Genomic DNA, 14,524 nt, shown 5'->3' with positions numbered 1-14,524 from the left:
TTAGGATCAGTTATGAGTTTAGTCACGTCTACATCCTTCTTCTGACTCGAGTCAGAAGTCCCATCTCCAGGACCGTTCCCAGTCTCCTACAGTGGAAAAACACATTCTCCCACCAGTACCCTTCCCACCAAGCCACAAACTTGCTGGGAACTTCAACTCTTAAGCCTCTGATTTTTTTCTTCCAAAGATTTTCCTCTTCTTTAATCCCAATGCTTTTTGAATCTCCAAATTCAAGAATGGATTTTTTTCCTTTACAGTGAGAAATTTTTTTCTCCAAATTCAAGAATGGATTTTTTTTCTTTACAGTGAGAAATTTTTTTCTTGATGCTTTATCTAAAAACATATCTGTCACTTAATAAAATACATGGGAAAAGAGAAGACACGACTGTCAAAGAATCTCTAGGGATGAAAACCACATCAACGAATATTTTTACCTTAACTTCCCAATACAAGATTGAAAAGACTCACTACCTGGGAACTGTAGGCATCACTTGTGTTCAGCATTACTGCCAAGTATTCCCCGGCTTTCCTAATATGTAGACCTTTCAACAGATGCCAAGTAACAATAAAAAGCCATAAAAATAAGCAATAAAATTATATAGTAATAAGACATTGTTAGTTGGTACAGTTTCTTTTCCTGTTTCTCTTATTCTTGTGCACCTGCACAGCTGGTCATTTTAAAGAGACACTTGTAGGTTCTCTTTCCTTTCTTCCCTACCCCCTCCTCCTCTTCTTCTGGAGGAAACTACAACCTTTATTTTCTTCTGAGGTAGCTTCTTCTAATGTTTCCTTTTCTAGGATAATTTCAGAAAAAATAATCTGTAATTAGCAACAAATTTTTGCCTGTTGGAAATATATAACTCAGTTGCTATGTTAATGTCTTCCATAGAGACTAAACCTTGGTGCTTTGAGAAATTTTCTTCAATTATGTTTATAGTTGAAGTACTATCATGGGCTTCATATCATGGCTTTACACTCATGACTATATCTGTAACCAACTGCATAAAATGTTCTCCATCAGATGGAGGCAAAGATTTAAAATATACTTATAACCATCGATGGCCATTTTATGATCATCCATCTGCTCATAAATGTTTGACCCCTTCCACAGGTAACTGATGTTAGTAGGCTAGTATTTAAGAGCGTTTGTATAAGAGAAAATAGCCTGCTTAATATCATCTTGTTCCAGAGACATTTCAGCCAACCGAATCCATTCTTCTGTGTCACTGGAATTGAAGTGCGCAGCAATCAACTAATACTACAATGATATCTCTATGCCACTTTGGTCCTCATACTCCATGGAAGCAAGTGTAGAGAATGGCTCAGAAGCCAAAGGAGCTTGTTTTATGATTTGCATGCACATCAATATTGCCTCTTTTTGTTCTCCTGCAGCAAAGCGACTATTGGCTTCACCCTTGAGACCTTTCAGGACACTCAGGGGTTCATCTTAGAGAATCTTCTCTTTCATCATTTTTGATTGTTTGTTTTAGGGTTGAGAACCATTTCTGACACAAATATGTCACCTTCAGTGGTTTGCTCAAGTGTTTCCTCCTCGTCCTCCTTGTCCCCATCCTTGTCCTCCTCTTCTCCTTCCTCTTCTACCACTTCCTCTTCCTCTTCCCCTCTTCCTCTTCCCATTCCACTTCTCCTCTTCCTCTCCCTCTTCATCCTCCTTGTCCTCCTCCCTCTCCTCCTTTTCCTCCTCCTCCTCCTCCTCCTCCTCGTCTTCTTCTTCTTCTTCTTCTTCTTCTTCTTCTTCTTCTTCTTCTTCTTCTTCTTCTTCTTCTTCTTCTTCTTCTTCTTCTTCTTCTTCTTCTTCTTCTTCTTCTTCTTCTTCTTCTTCTTCTTCTTGTCTTTCCAAGCATGGAAACAAAGATTTTGTGAACTGACTTACTTCTCTGATGTTTCTCCTTTATTGGCATCTTTGTCCTGGGAGTTAGAGGAGTCACTTCCTGTTGGTATGGGACTTTAGAATCATTACTTTTTCTTTGAGTAACGGTTTTCCTTTTTCCCCAAGAATTTTCTTTTCTTTGGTATTTCTCTCCTATCATTGTCTTTTGAACTCTTCAAAGGAGATTTTCCTTTCCAGGTCGTCTGAAAAGTTCTAACTGCACTCCAACATGTCTGCTGAGCCGAAGCAGGGGGAAGCAGCAACATCTTCTCCCACTTCTTCCAACTCACCACCAGGAATACTCCCTGTATGGTCACCTCTAAAGGATGATGTAAAATCCATTAGCCCACCTACCTGGTTTAGAACATGGGAGTCTTTTGACTTTCTTGGTGCATTCTTCTCTTCCCTCCAAGGATACCACCCACCTCATTATATAGATACACAGTTTTTAATTTTTTTGAGAATTTCATACTATATTTACATCATATCTCCCTCCCTCTACTCATTCCATCTCAAATCCATTGCATTTATGTAGATATAAGTACTATGTCTCCCTATGGCCTATTCAGACATCCATAGTGTTACTTACCTCTCCCTTTTCCCTCTCTCTTTGCCCTTCCATCCCCATTCTCACTTAAATAACACCCCTCATTTTCTCATGTTCCCCTTCATAGCACCTGTGTCCTACTATCCCCATTCTAGAGATGCTTCTCCCCTTCCGTCCTATAATTCCTTGTTACATTTTTGGGTTATGTGGTTCTTCTGCATTATGTACTATTTCTAAGAAGCTAGAGCCAGAGTCCACAAATAAGAGAGATGTGGTATTTATCTGAATCTGGGTGACCTTATATAACATTTTCTAGTTCCATTGTTCACCTGAAAATTTCATGATTTTATTTTTCTTTACAGTTGAATGAATTTCATTGTGCATGTGTGTGTAGCATGCTTTCATAATCTAGTAATCAGTTGAAAGACATTTTGGTTGTTTCCATTTTCTAGCTATTGTGACTAGAGCGGCAATAATCATGGCTGAGTAAGTGTGGATGGGCTAGGAAGTTGAGTCCTTTGGGCATCTGCCAAGGAGTGTTATAGCTGCGTCATACTGTAGATCTATTCTTAGTTTTAGTAGATTCTCCATAGTGGCTGCGCTGTGTACTTGCATCTATCTGTGAACATACTAAAACCTATTGGACTATATACTTCAGTTGAATAAACTATGTAATGAATTGTATATCAGGAAACTGAAGACAGTGTCCAGTTGCTTACTCCCTTCCTATTCTGGTCTGAATGCCAGCCATGACCTGATAGTTGTTGGCATAGAAATGTCCCTAAATACTCAGCTAAGTGAACCAGGCATGTACTGAGAGGAGTTCTGGTGTTCTTAGACAATGGGTTTTGGAGTTCTGACTCAAGTACAAGCTGCAAACAAATAGGTAACCATAGAACTTGACTTTCCAATCCAGACAACGTATAGAACAGTTTTTTCCTGTGTTCTTCTAGAACAGAGGAGACATGGAGTTTGGTTAAATCTCTTAGGCCTTTTAGTATAGAAGAGGAATCTTCAGAGAGTGATGGAATGACACTGATGAAGCTCTCCCCCTCTTCTTCCATTTTTCATTTGCTGCTTTTGAACTATTGTATTTACAAGGAAGGAGGAGTTCACAGGAAGACAGTTTGTGATGTCATCACGTGAATCTGGGTTTCGTGTTCCATCCAACTCAGCAGTGTTTCATTGTGTACCTACTTCTGGTTGAGAGAGACCTATGGCCACTTAACTGGAGTTGTGCTCTTGTAACCATTTATCTATGCATTAGGAATTAGCAATGGTTTCTTTAAAGTCATTAAGTTGTTTTCTGCTTAATAACTGTAGGCAAGAATGGGGCATAATGTGATGTGTTCATACTTGTATACACTGGTGCAATATAATAAGATCAAGGTAATGGATTTCCTTGTTTCTGGGTTGGTAGCCTTTCAATCACACCCATCTGACTCTTTATAAGAACTTCATACGTATATAGTCGGCCATTATGAGCCTTCACAGTAGAGTTTTGTGATTCCTTCCTTCCATCCAACTGTGTTTGCCACTCCGTATTTACCTCCCTCTAGGTCTCCTCTCTTCTCCCTTCCTAGCCTCTACTTATGACTATTCTAGCTTCTTTTACTATGAAATCCTTTTGTTGTTTTTATTGTTGTTCTACATATCAGAAAATGCCATGGTATTTGACTCTCTGTTCCTGGTTTAAACAATGCCCCCCAGTGACCTCTATTTTGTTATAAATGAGGCCATTTTGTTTTGTTTTGCTTTGTTTTTGTGGCTGAATAATGACCAACTGTCAATATAATCACATTTTCCTTATCTGTTTATACATTGATGACCATGTGGGAAGACTCTGCATCTCAGCTCTTCTAAATAAGAAAATTAGCAAATCATTACTAATTATCAGGACAACCTAGTAATGCAATATATTACCTAGCATATGGGTTTTGTGTGGGTGTATGTGTGTGTGTGTGTGTGTGTGTGTGTGTGTGTGAAATTTAACTAGTGGCAGGCTCTTTATAGTAAATAAAAGCTCTGTATACTGACATGGTATCTTTAAAAGGCTGTGGATGTGATACCATTGAATACACCAGCAAGATTTTGCTGAAAGGACCCACTCTTTTTTGCTGAAAGGACTCATAGTCTCTTGTGAGGCTATGCCAGGGCCTAGCAAACACAGAAGTGGATGCTCACAGTCAGCTATTGGATGGATCACAGGGCCTCCAATGGAGGAGCTAGAGAAAGTACCCAAGGAGCTAAAGGGGTCTGCAACCCTATAGGTGGAACAATATGAACTAACCAATACCCCGGAGCTCTTGACTCTAGCTGCATATGTAGCAGAAGATGGCCTAGTTGGCCATCATCGGAAAGAGAGGCCCATTGGTCTTGCAAACTTTATATGCCTCAGTACAGGGGAATGCCAGGGCCAAGAAGTGGGAGTGGGTGGGTAGGGGAGTGGGGGGGCGGTATGGGGGACTTTTGGGATAGCACTGGAAATGTAAATGAAGAAAATACCTAATTAAAAAAAAAAGCTGTGGATGGTGGCCCATGCTTTTTTTTTTTTTTTTTTTTTTGGTTTTTCGAGACAGGGTTTCTCTTTATAGCCCTGGCTGCCCTGGAACTCACTTTGTAGACCAGGCTGGCCTTGAACTCAGAAGACTGGGCTTGGAGTAGCACTTTCTGTGTAGATCAAGTGAAAGGCTGAGTGCAGATGTAGTTCTAACAGCAGAGTGGGAAGAAGAGTATAGAGTGAAGTGATGAAGACCGTGGAGAATATTGGAGAGAGAATGCCGAAGACGCTTCCTGTTTCCCAAGTGTGATTGTGAGTGGGTAGGACTGGTCTCACCATGATAAGGAAATGAACTGCAGCAGGCTGGTGTTGGAGGTGGATGGGATTCCTAACAGTAGCAAAATTACAAATATGAAGTAGCAATGAGGTGGTTGGGGATATTAAAGGGTCAAAGTATTAGGAAGGCTGAGAACCTCTGTCCTAGATGGAACTAGTTCCTACTCAAAGGCAGCCCAGCCTCCTCCCTTCTACACGCACTGGCATGGTGGTGGGGGTAGGAAAGGAGACTGTTGGTCCATATCTGGGCGTGGCTCGTGGCCACTAACAATTATAAAAACTTTCTGCTCATAGTGGTAAGCTGGCTCTCACCCTGGCTGTAGACATCTGATAATGGAAGGATTAAGACCCAGGTTGTAGGTTACTCCTATTTTACAGCTCCTGCCAGGACCCTCAGAGAGTTTCCTGGAAACCCTGAGCTCTCTTGCTATAGGGAACCAGCTCTTTTCTAAATGACAATGAGGAAGAGACCCAGGCTCAGTGGATAAAGGGATGATTGAGGGATTCTTCAAAATCTCATCTGGAAAGTATTTTTGTGTTTCCATGAACATAATACTCCAGGATTTTTTTGGTGTGTGTGTAGTGTATATATGATAATATAATGTATATACTGTGTGTATATGTGCACACATGTAAACAAACACATATATAAAAATCAGGAGGTTTCTCTGAAGAGAATTTGGCTTATAGTTAATACCCCCTGTCATCCTTTGTCTTTGCTTTTTAAGAAAACAAAATCATTCTGGATTAATTTTGTTATAGTTCTTGTTTATTATTATTATTATTAATTGAAACATGGTCTTTCTGTGTAGTTCTGGTTGTTCTGGAACCCTTGTGTGGACTAGAATGGCCTCAAACTCGCAGAGATCCTCCTGCCTTGACCCTCTTGAGTGCTGGGATTAATGTCATTTTTTGCTATTCCTGGCTCCACTAGATAATTTCATAAGGTATTTAAAAACTATATTATTTACATCTTATACCATATGTTACATTTGTATGACCTAGGGAAATTTTACATATATAATATTTTAAGTACATAGAAAATAGTTCTAATTAGAGTTAGGTTAGTGACTCTGTTTCTACAATTCAGAGATGACAGAAATCCTTTCTGCTGTTTTTAAGCTAAGTTACACAGAGCCAGTAAGAAAGAATTTGAGTAGTCAACTGTCAAAAAAATTGTAATAAAGTCAAGGCCCCCCTGTTCACCCTTCGATAGGCAGAAGCATTCAGGACGCCATCGCTATGAGAGTGGATGTTACTGAAGTGGAGGTATTAACTGCATAAGGTCACGGGGCCTGCATGGTTTCTAGATGCTTCTCAGAGAACTCAAGTCTAGAGCAGTTGATTGACGTGTCAAGGTAACAGCCAGTTAATAGCAAATACTGGATGTACACTTACTTCAGGTAACTCAAAGTCCATTGCTTTTGTCCAGTTCCCTACAGTCTCCTGTGACTAGATATGGGTTTGGTGACATCAGGTACTCTAATGCTACACAGAGCAGGACCAGAATAGTAAGGGTGGAAAGATTATAAGAGTAAAGGTTACACAACAAAGCACAAAACAAAATAAGCCTAGGACTTACAATTAAAACAGTAATTCTGAAGGCATTAGTATCATCCTCTTTAGGCATTCTGTTACTGCCAGAAGGGTGGTCTGGGCCCTTATTGGTATTCAGCTCAGGTCATGGGATAAGAATACAGCTTTAATTTGGATCTGGTGTCACAGCCTGTCATCTCAGTTACTCAGGAACTAAGGCAGGAGGGTTGTAAATTTAAGGCCTGCCTGGACCACAGAATGAGTTTAAGGTCAGCCTGAGAAACTTGCAGGACCTCATTTATAAACAAGCAGGAAAGAAGAGAGGATGAAGATATAGTTTAGTGTTTGAGCATTTGACCAGCATTTGTAGGACCATATCTTTATTTAAGGAAAAGCTTTAGGGGATGGCAAGAGGCCTCAGGGAATAGGGGAATTGTTTCCAATCCTAGCAACATGAAAGAAGAAAAATCAGCTTCTTCAAGTAGTTCTCTGACTTGCACACACACACACACACACACACACACACACACACACACACTCCACCACAAAATGAAAGGTCCAATTAAAAACCTTCTCTGCCAGAAGATTATAGGCTACTGTTGAATATTGCTTTTCTAGCAACCAGGGAAGAGGAATGAAATTGTTCCTCGTGTACAATAGACAAGGACGACAAGGAACCCAGATAACAGGCAGAACTGGTTGTAAAAAGATTAGAAGCATGTGAACCTCACCAAACAGCAGGAGCAGATAACACACATCTGCAAGTTGCAACGGTGTGAGCTGGGGACTGGTGACCCTTGCAGCCTGCACAGTTAAGGGTAAGGTGGAGTAAGGACTGAGTCCCATGTGTCAACTGTCTAATGTGTTCTGGTTAGAAACAAAAGCAAAACGTTTTCTAAGCAGCGTTCTGAACGACTAGTGTTTCATCTTATTTTATGTTATAAGCTTCTGAATACTAGGGGTGTGAGAGAGAGCACCCTGTAAGGGTCTGTGTGTTCTTTAGAACTTCAGGAAAGTTCTAAAGAAGAAAGAGATATGGGGTAGTTCCTCCAAGAAGGAACCATGGTTGACCCGTTGAATCTACATGTCTGCCTGCTTTTATGTCCATTGTATAGATTCTTGGAAGGGTCGGTGGTTTCAGATCAGGGTTCATGCTGGCTCCTGGATTTTGATCTGGTCACTTCTGGTGCTTTTCCATTTCTCATATTCCACAAATCTGGATCGTGGAGAGGGCTTTACTCTTCATTGTCCACTTTGTCAAGGTTGGTCTGAAGAAGTTTTTAGAAAGGAGGCCATTTGGCATACATGCTTGAACTTATAGGGAATGATATGCATACAGTTTCTTTTTTTTTTTTTTTTTTTTTTGGTTTTTCGAGACAGGGTTTCTCTGTGTAGCCCTGGCTGTCCTGGCACTCACTTTGTAGACCAGGCTGGCCTCGAACTCAGAAATCCACCTGCCTCTGCCTCCCAAGTGCTGGGATTAAAGGCGTGCGCCACCACGCCCGGCTGCATACAGTTTCTAATGAATTAGTGAGAATGTGGGAGGAGGTCGCCTGATGTAGCTTTAAATTGTAGATAGCAATGGTCCCCTCATTTTGGCATTCAAGACTCTCCTCAGTCTGCCTTTGGTCATGTGTTTAAGCAATGTGTATTGGGAATTATAGCTTATCCATCGCAAACCATTTGTGATCTGTAGAACTACATTCCAGGGAGTGATCAGAGTTTTCTTCCTTACTGCATTTAACCTTTTCAAACTTAATATTCCCTTATTTTATGGAGGTAGAATAAGAATGCAGAGGAAGGGAATCGAGCCACATAGCTGTTAGGAGAGGGATGTGAACTTCTGTCCTCTGACATGGAACTGTGCATTGTCTTTCTGGAAAGCGTGGTTCTCTGCAGCTGTTTAGAGTGATTAAATTTCTCCTGATCATTACCATGCTATTGACACCATCAGAGGCTTTAATCATAGCTACTCAGATTCTCGGTGAGGAGCAATGATGTCAGTAGACAAATGGCCAAGAATTTAATGTTGATGTATGGCAGTGGTGATCATTTCATTCATTGATTACTTGCCGGAGGTTGACTGTCATAGACAAGAACTCTACATATTTTGTGCACTTATTGGGTTCACAAAAAATTTGCTGTTGTATGTTCCAAATATTTCATGAAACTAAAAATGTGATGTGTTGTTATTCTAAAATTAAAATATAATCACTCATTAAGGTTCCACTGACTCCCCCAACATTACAGGCTATTGCCATTGCTCTTGGTTATCCTCCAGGACTTTATGGTAAAACACTGTTGCTAAAGATGCTACACTTGAGGCATAAAACAGAGGAATCAAGCTGAAGGCTTCATTCAGACTGACTAGATTCTATAGTGCTGGAAGGTGCTATGCATGCCATCGGAGGCTAAAAAGAATCACTAGTCTTACCCAGCTGTGAACAACAATGATCAGCCTGGAGAGCTGTGCCCACTGGTGCAGTGATGGGTAAGAATATCATTGGAACAACCAATTCTTTTCTGATTGGATTCAAGGCCTACTCTACAAGTTGAAACTCATTCTTTGAGTTTGGGGGACCAAGAACTTGTGGCTAAACAGGTTATAGGCCCTAGAGGAGAATCTACTATTACTCAGCTAAATGGACATCTACCAAACCATTTCTTAATGACTTCAGATTATATTCATAGATTACTACCTCTGACAACCTTTATATAGCAGGGCAGTTGAGCATATGAAATCATAGCACTTGTGATAGCATGTATAAGACTTGAGGAAGCTCAAGCCAGGCAAAATTCCATCATGGAGAGTGGAGATGGGCACAAAGTCCCATCCCCAACTCCTTAGAGCTATTGGCAATTAGTAGCTTGAAAAGTGCTGAAATGGCTACAGAGCCAGAAGCAAGAGTCTGTGATGTCTAGGTCCTCCCTTGTTCTCAGTAGCTAGAGATATTTCCCTTGGAAGCAGGTGCCCTGGGAAAAAGATCTGTGCAAACTATAAGTTGGATGTCTAACTGATGCAGTGAGTGTCAGGAGTCCAGTTACTTCTATTGAACCCAGGCTTCTCATCTGTAATGTTAAAATATTGGCAGATATAGATTGAAGTCTTTCTACTCCTACAGGCAGCTCTTTCTATAAAGAAAGAGGATTTCTCAATTAAGATTCGGTAATTGTATATTGGGTGCTCAAAAGACTGGTTCTTTTGCATACAGAATCTCACTTTCCATGTGTCACTAAATTTATTTACTTTATGATAATGGTAGTGGTGGTGGTATGTGTGTGTGTATGTGTTTACACATGTGTACATACATGTAAATGTACCACAGTATGCATATGGAGATCAGAGGACATATTTTTTAAGTTTTCTTCCCCTATTGGCCCAGGGAGTTGAACTCAGGTTGTCATGCTTGCCTGGCAAGTACTTTAACCCCGACCCATTTCTGTCATCCACCAGTACCATGTGTAATGACATTTTCTCCCTTGACGATGGGTCTACTTCTCAGTCTTCTGTGCTTGTGTCTACGTACATTCCACATTGAGTTCATTACTGTAACTTTATAGTAATGCTGGGAGTCAGACAGTGGAAGACTTCAACTCCTCTTCAATTTTGATAGCATGTTTTAATAAGTAAATGTGGAAATATTGGAGAGGTTTTTTTTTTTTACACTTTGAATACTCTTATATATCCTCAAAGCATCCATTCACTTTCTACAGTAATGTGCACTAGTTGCTACCAAACCTGAAGGAGTCTAAAGAGTCTTATAAGTCCTTCTTTTCATATTGTCTTGCAAAGGGACCCATGACTCGTATCATTCCATGTCCATGAAGTGGCCTTCTCTCTGAGGTTACATTCATGGGTTTTCAGCACCATGGGGACAGGTAGGTGGAATTACAGAACAGCTCTGCTTTTGAGACTGTCAAGTGACCTTGCTTTCACATTGTTTCTTGATTCCTGAGAGTCTGTCTCCTCCCTTCAGTGGCTTTATAAGCGGGGTGTGCAGGTGGCATTTTAAGTGGCAACAAGCTATGTTTAAGTCTTTGGAGCTTCCTGAAAATTACAGTCACTCCCACCAACACTCTTGAATTAGATGAAGAAAGAAAGGTCATATGAATGTTTATATCACAACTCAGGGTAATTTGTGCTGAAAACAGACCCCCATCTTCTGTTTTTGAATGAAAAGGCTCTCTCCTCTGTTCCCAAAAGTATTGTTTTTAGAACAAAAAAAAGTTTCAACTGCTGAAAAAAAAATGAATTATTTATTCATCACTCTATTATTATCATTCAATAATAGAATAACATTTCTATTATTATCACCCAATTTATGCTTTTCTTTTTTGTGTGCAAAATGTGCGGCATATGCCTGTTCGTGTACTGGTGTCTGAACCTGTGTGTATGTGACTAGAGGTCAGAGCTAGATGGTGGGCATCTTCCTTGGTCATGCTCCACCTTAGTTTTTGAGACAGGGACTCTTACTGAACCAGACGCTCACTGTTCTGATTAGACTTTCTGGCCAGCAAGTCCCTGGGATTCTCCTGTTTCTGCTCCTTAGCAGGTGACAGGAAAGTGCTGTTGTGAGAGGCTCTTAATGAGGTGATGGAGATCTGGTCTCAGGGCCCACACTTGTACAGCAAATGCTCTTATCCACTGAGCCATCTCCTAGTTCATCCTAATTCACCCCCCTAATCCATACTTTTCTTTCAAAACCATAGAATCATAAAATTTGATGAGGGATTTAGTGGTATGCGATGAGTGTCTTTCCATAAGAATATCTCGTAGTTACCAATATTATTGGAAGAAGGCCATAAAATATCAATGTTTAGAGGAAATGCTTTTCTCCACTGAATTGTGCATGTCCTAATAGAATGTGCTGGACATAACGTAGTCTCACCTAGTGACTCAGGGACTGTAGTGTTTGTGCCTGGACTAAAGGGTCTAATTGTTCCATGTTTCCCTTTCAACACCTCCCTTGCTGTTGGAACACCTTTTGTTTCTTAGTGAGATAATGAGATTATTGATCAGCAGTGTTAGAAATGAGAACACCAAGCTTGTTGGGAATGAGAAAAATCTAAGAGAACATGAGCCTGTTTGGGACCCAAAGGTGTCTCCAATGAGCTGGTGACAATGCTTGCCTCTTCAGTAACTCAGAGTTCTCAGTTTTGTGATAGATAGTTAAAATAACTGGAAATAACCAGTTGAGCAAGTATAGGGGAGGGAAGGTGTAGTGTCTCTATGTGCTAAGCATGAAAGAGTTAAATGTGTAATATGGGGTTTGCATTTGCCAAGAAAGCTGTATACATCTCCTTTGGATATAAGCTCTCAGGGAGCCGGTAAGAATCCATTGGTTAAGAGCACTCAGTCTTAGGTTAAAAGTCTTTAGGAAGACCTGCGTTTGGATCCCAGCACCCATGCTTGCCCTGTGGCTCACAACTGCAGATGACTCCAAATCCAGGACATTCAATGTCTGTGGCCTATTTGGTCACCTGCATTAGGGTGCATGCACGCATGCATGCATGCACACCACATACACACACACACACACACACACACACACACACACACACACACTATCCAGCCAGTAAAATGGTTGGCACAGGAGCAGAAGAACCTGGATTCAGATCTCCATCACCCATGTAAAAACTCAGGCATCGTGGCCCATATCTACATCCTAGAGCTGGGGAGGTGAAGACAGGAGAGCCCTGGACCTCACTGGCCAGATAGTTAAACTGATCTGGAGAACTCCAGAGTCATTGAGAGACTCTGTTTCCAGCAAAGAACATACCCCACACCGCTCCAAAAGCCAGCAAAACAAACAAACAAACAAACAAATGCAAAACAAAAACAAACACAGGCAGAGTACAATGGGCGCAAGCACTCAATGTCAACCTTTGGACTCCACACACATGATACGCATGTCAGTCACTCAGGTTATCAATATTAAGCACCCAATAAATGTCCCTTCAATTAATGAAAAAATACACACACTTCATACTTTTTGACCATATTGGCAACTTCTACAATTTTGTTTTTTCCCTGTTAATGTTGGAATTGTACTACTCCCCAATTCATTATGGAAGTTCTGATGACATCGCTGTGACTGACATCCACAGTGCACTTGCTCAAGAGTCTACATTTCTGGATAACCTACTTTATGTTTCTACACTCTTCAGAGTGATTAATTATTCTATTTGTGTCTCCCATCTAGGAATGGGGGCATTTAAAACCCACGTGACACTTTATAATGCATGAAATGCCAGATATGATGGTGGTGTTGAAAGGCAGATGCAAGATAGAAGTTTGTAAATCAATCTATCAGACCAAAGGGGAGTTTATTCTTCAACTGATATTACCCTTAAAAGCCACAAAACGTACCAAATTTAACGATGAGAACAAATTAACTGAACCTTCGTCAGTCCATCAGTAAAACAATGATCTGAGGATAAAAAAAAATGAAGCCACCACAGAAGACAAGTGGATTTGGGGTGCTGAGAGGGATGATCAGAAGTTTTCCATTGAATTTTTAAGTGACTCGTGTGTGTGTGTGTGTGTGTGTGTGTGTGTGTGTTATACACATGTGCGGCTGGAGAGATGCCTCACAGGATAAGAGCATGTAGTGAACTTCTAGAAGATCTAAGATAAATTCCCAGAATCCATGTCACAAGGCTCATAACCATCTTTAACTGAATCTCCAGGGAATATGAAAATCTCTGACCCCTCTACATGCACCTACACTCACATGTGTACAGCCACACAAAGACAAACAAATGTACACATGATGAAAAAATAAATAAATTAAAAAAAAAGATTTGAGAGCAGCGACAGTCTTTTCCCAAGAGGGATGACTCTAACTATTGCATATTCTTTGCTGTTACAGCTTATCCATCTTGGCTCCTGTCCTTACTGTGTGGCTTCACAGTTTTAACAATGACTCCATCCAAAGGGCTCCCCTTCCTCATGTTTCTAAATTTCCCAGTGCCAGAATGATCTGCTTGTTTCTTGGTTTGGGTCTGGTGGACAGGCTGATTAACATTAAGTGTATCTGTAAATCTCAACTGCCTACTCTGGGGTTCTATGCACAAGCCTGAACCCATGGCTTATGCAGCCATGGACTGGATAGATTATGCGTGACCTCTATATAATACCTATGATAAAACTTAATTTACAAATTAGGCACTAACAATCAGCCACAACTACTACAAATAAAATAGAACAAATGTATGAATTATTTTGGGAATTTTCCATTCAATACTTTCTGTCCACAGATTACTATGGGTAACGAAGGGCAAGAGAACAAAGACATGAACAGGGGTGACTACTTGTATAACAAAGTCCTGCTCCACAAGCTGGGTGACTACTTTTGGTTCTGTGAGCCAGGCTAAGGCCTAAAATGCCCTGCTCTGATTAATAAATCCCTTGGAAGTTCTGAATATGCTGTGCAGCCAGAGTGTCTGATCTGTCTGTGCTCTCTGATATAATAATTCTTGATTCTAGTAGTCCATTGAGTAAAAGTAGGGTCAACAGCCTGTTTATAAAGAAGTACAATATTTTACATCATTAAGGTTGGGAAATATCCACAGACATTGAGTGGTTTTCTTTCTAGTTTGGTTCCTACGAAGACAAGATGTCAGCGGCCCAAGGATGGCACCCTTAGTAATTTATTAAACCTATGCAAAGAAGGATGCTTTTCCCCGTGTTTGCATTCTTTCGTTTCAGTAT

At 40.6% G+C, this 14,524-nt stretch overlaps 1 pseudogene; it reads right to left on the bottom strand.

Annotated features, from left to right (window-relative positions):
- Positions 1–714: 714 nt before the first annotated feature.
- LOC147004879 (general transcription factor 3C polypeptide 3-like) lies at positions 715–13,764 on the bottom strand (annotated as a pseudogene).
- Between the last annotated feature and the right edge of the window lie 760 nt (positions 13,765–14,524).

This window comes from Mus caroli, unplaced genomic scaffold, assembly GCF_978045245.1.
Source record: "Mus caroli unplaced genomic scaffold, Mus_caroli_1 scaffold_4, whole genome shotgun sequence".
NCBI classification, from domain to species: domain Eukaryota; kingdom Metazoa; phylum Chordata; class Mammalia; order Rodentia; family Muridae; genus Mus; species Mus caroli.
The sequence above is the reverse complement of the archived record's forward strand: the minus strand, read 5'-3'. Positions and strand labels throughout refer to the sequence as shown.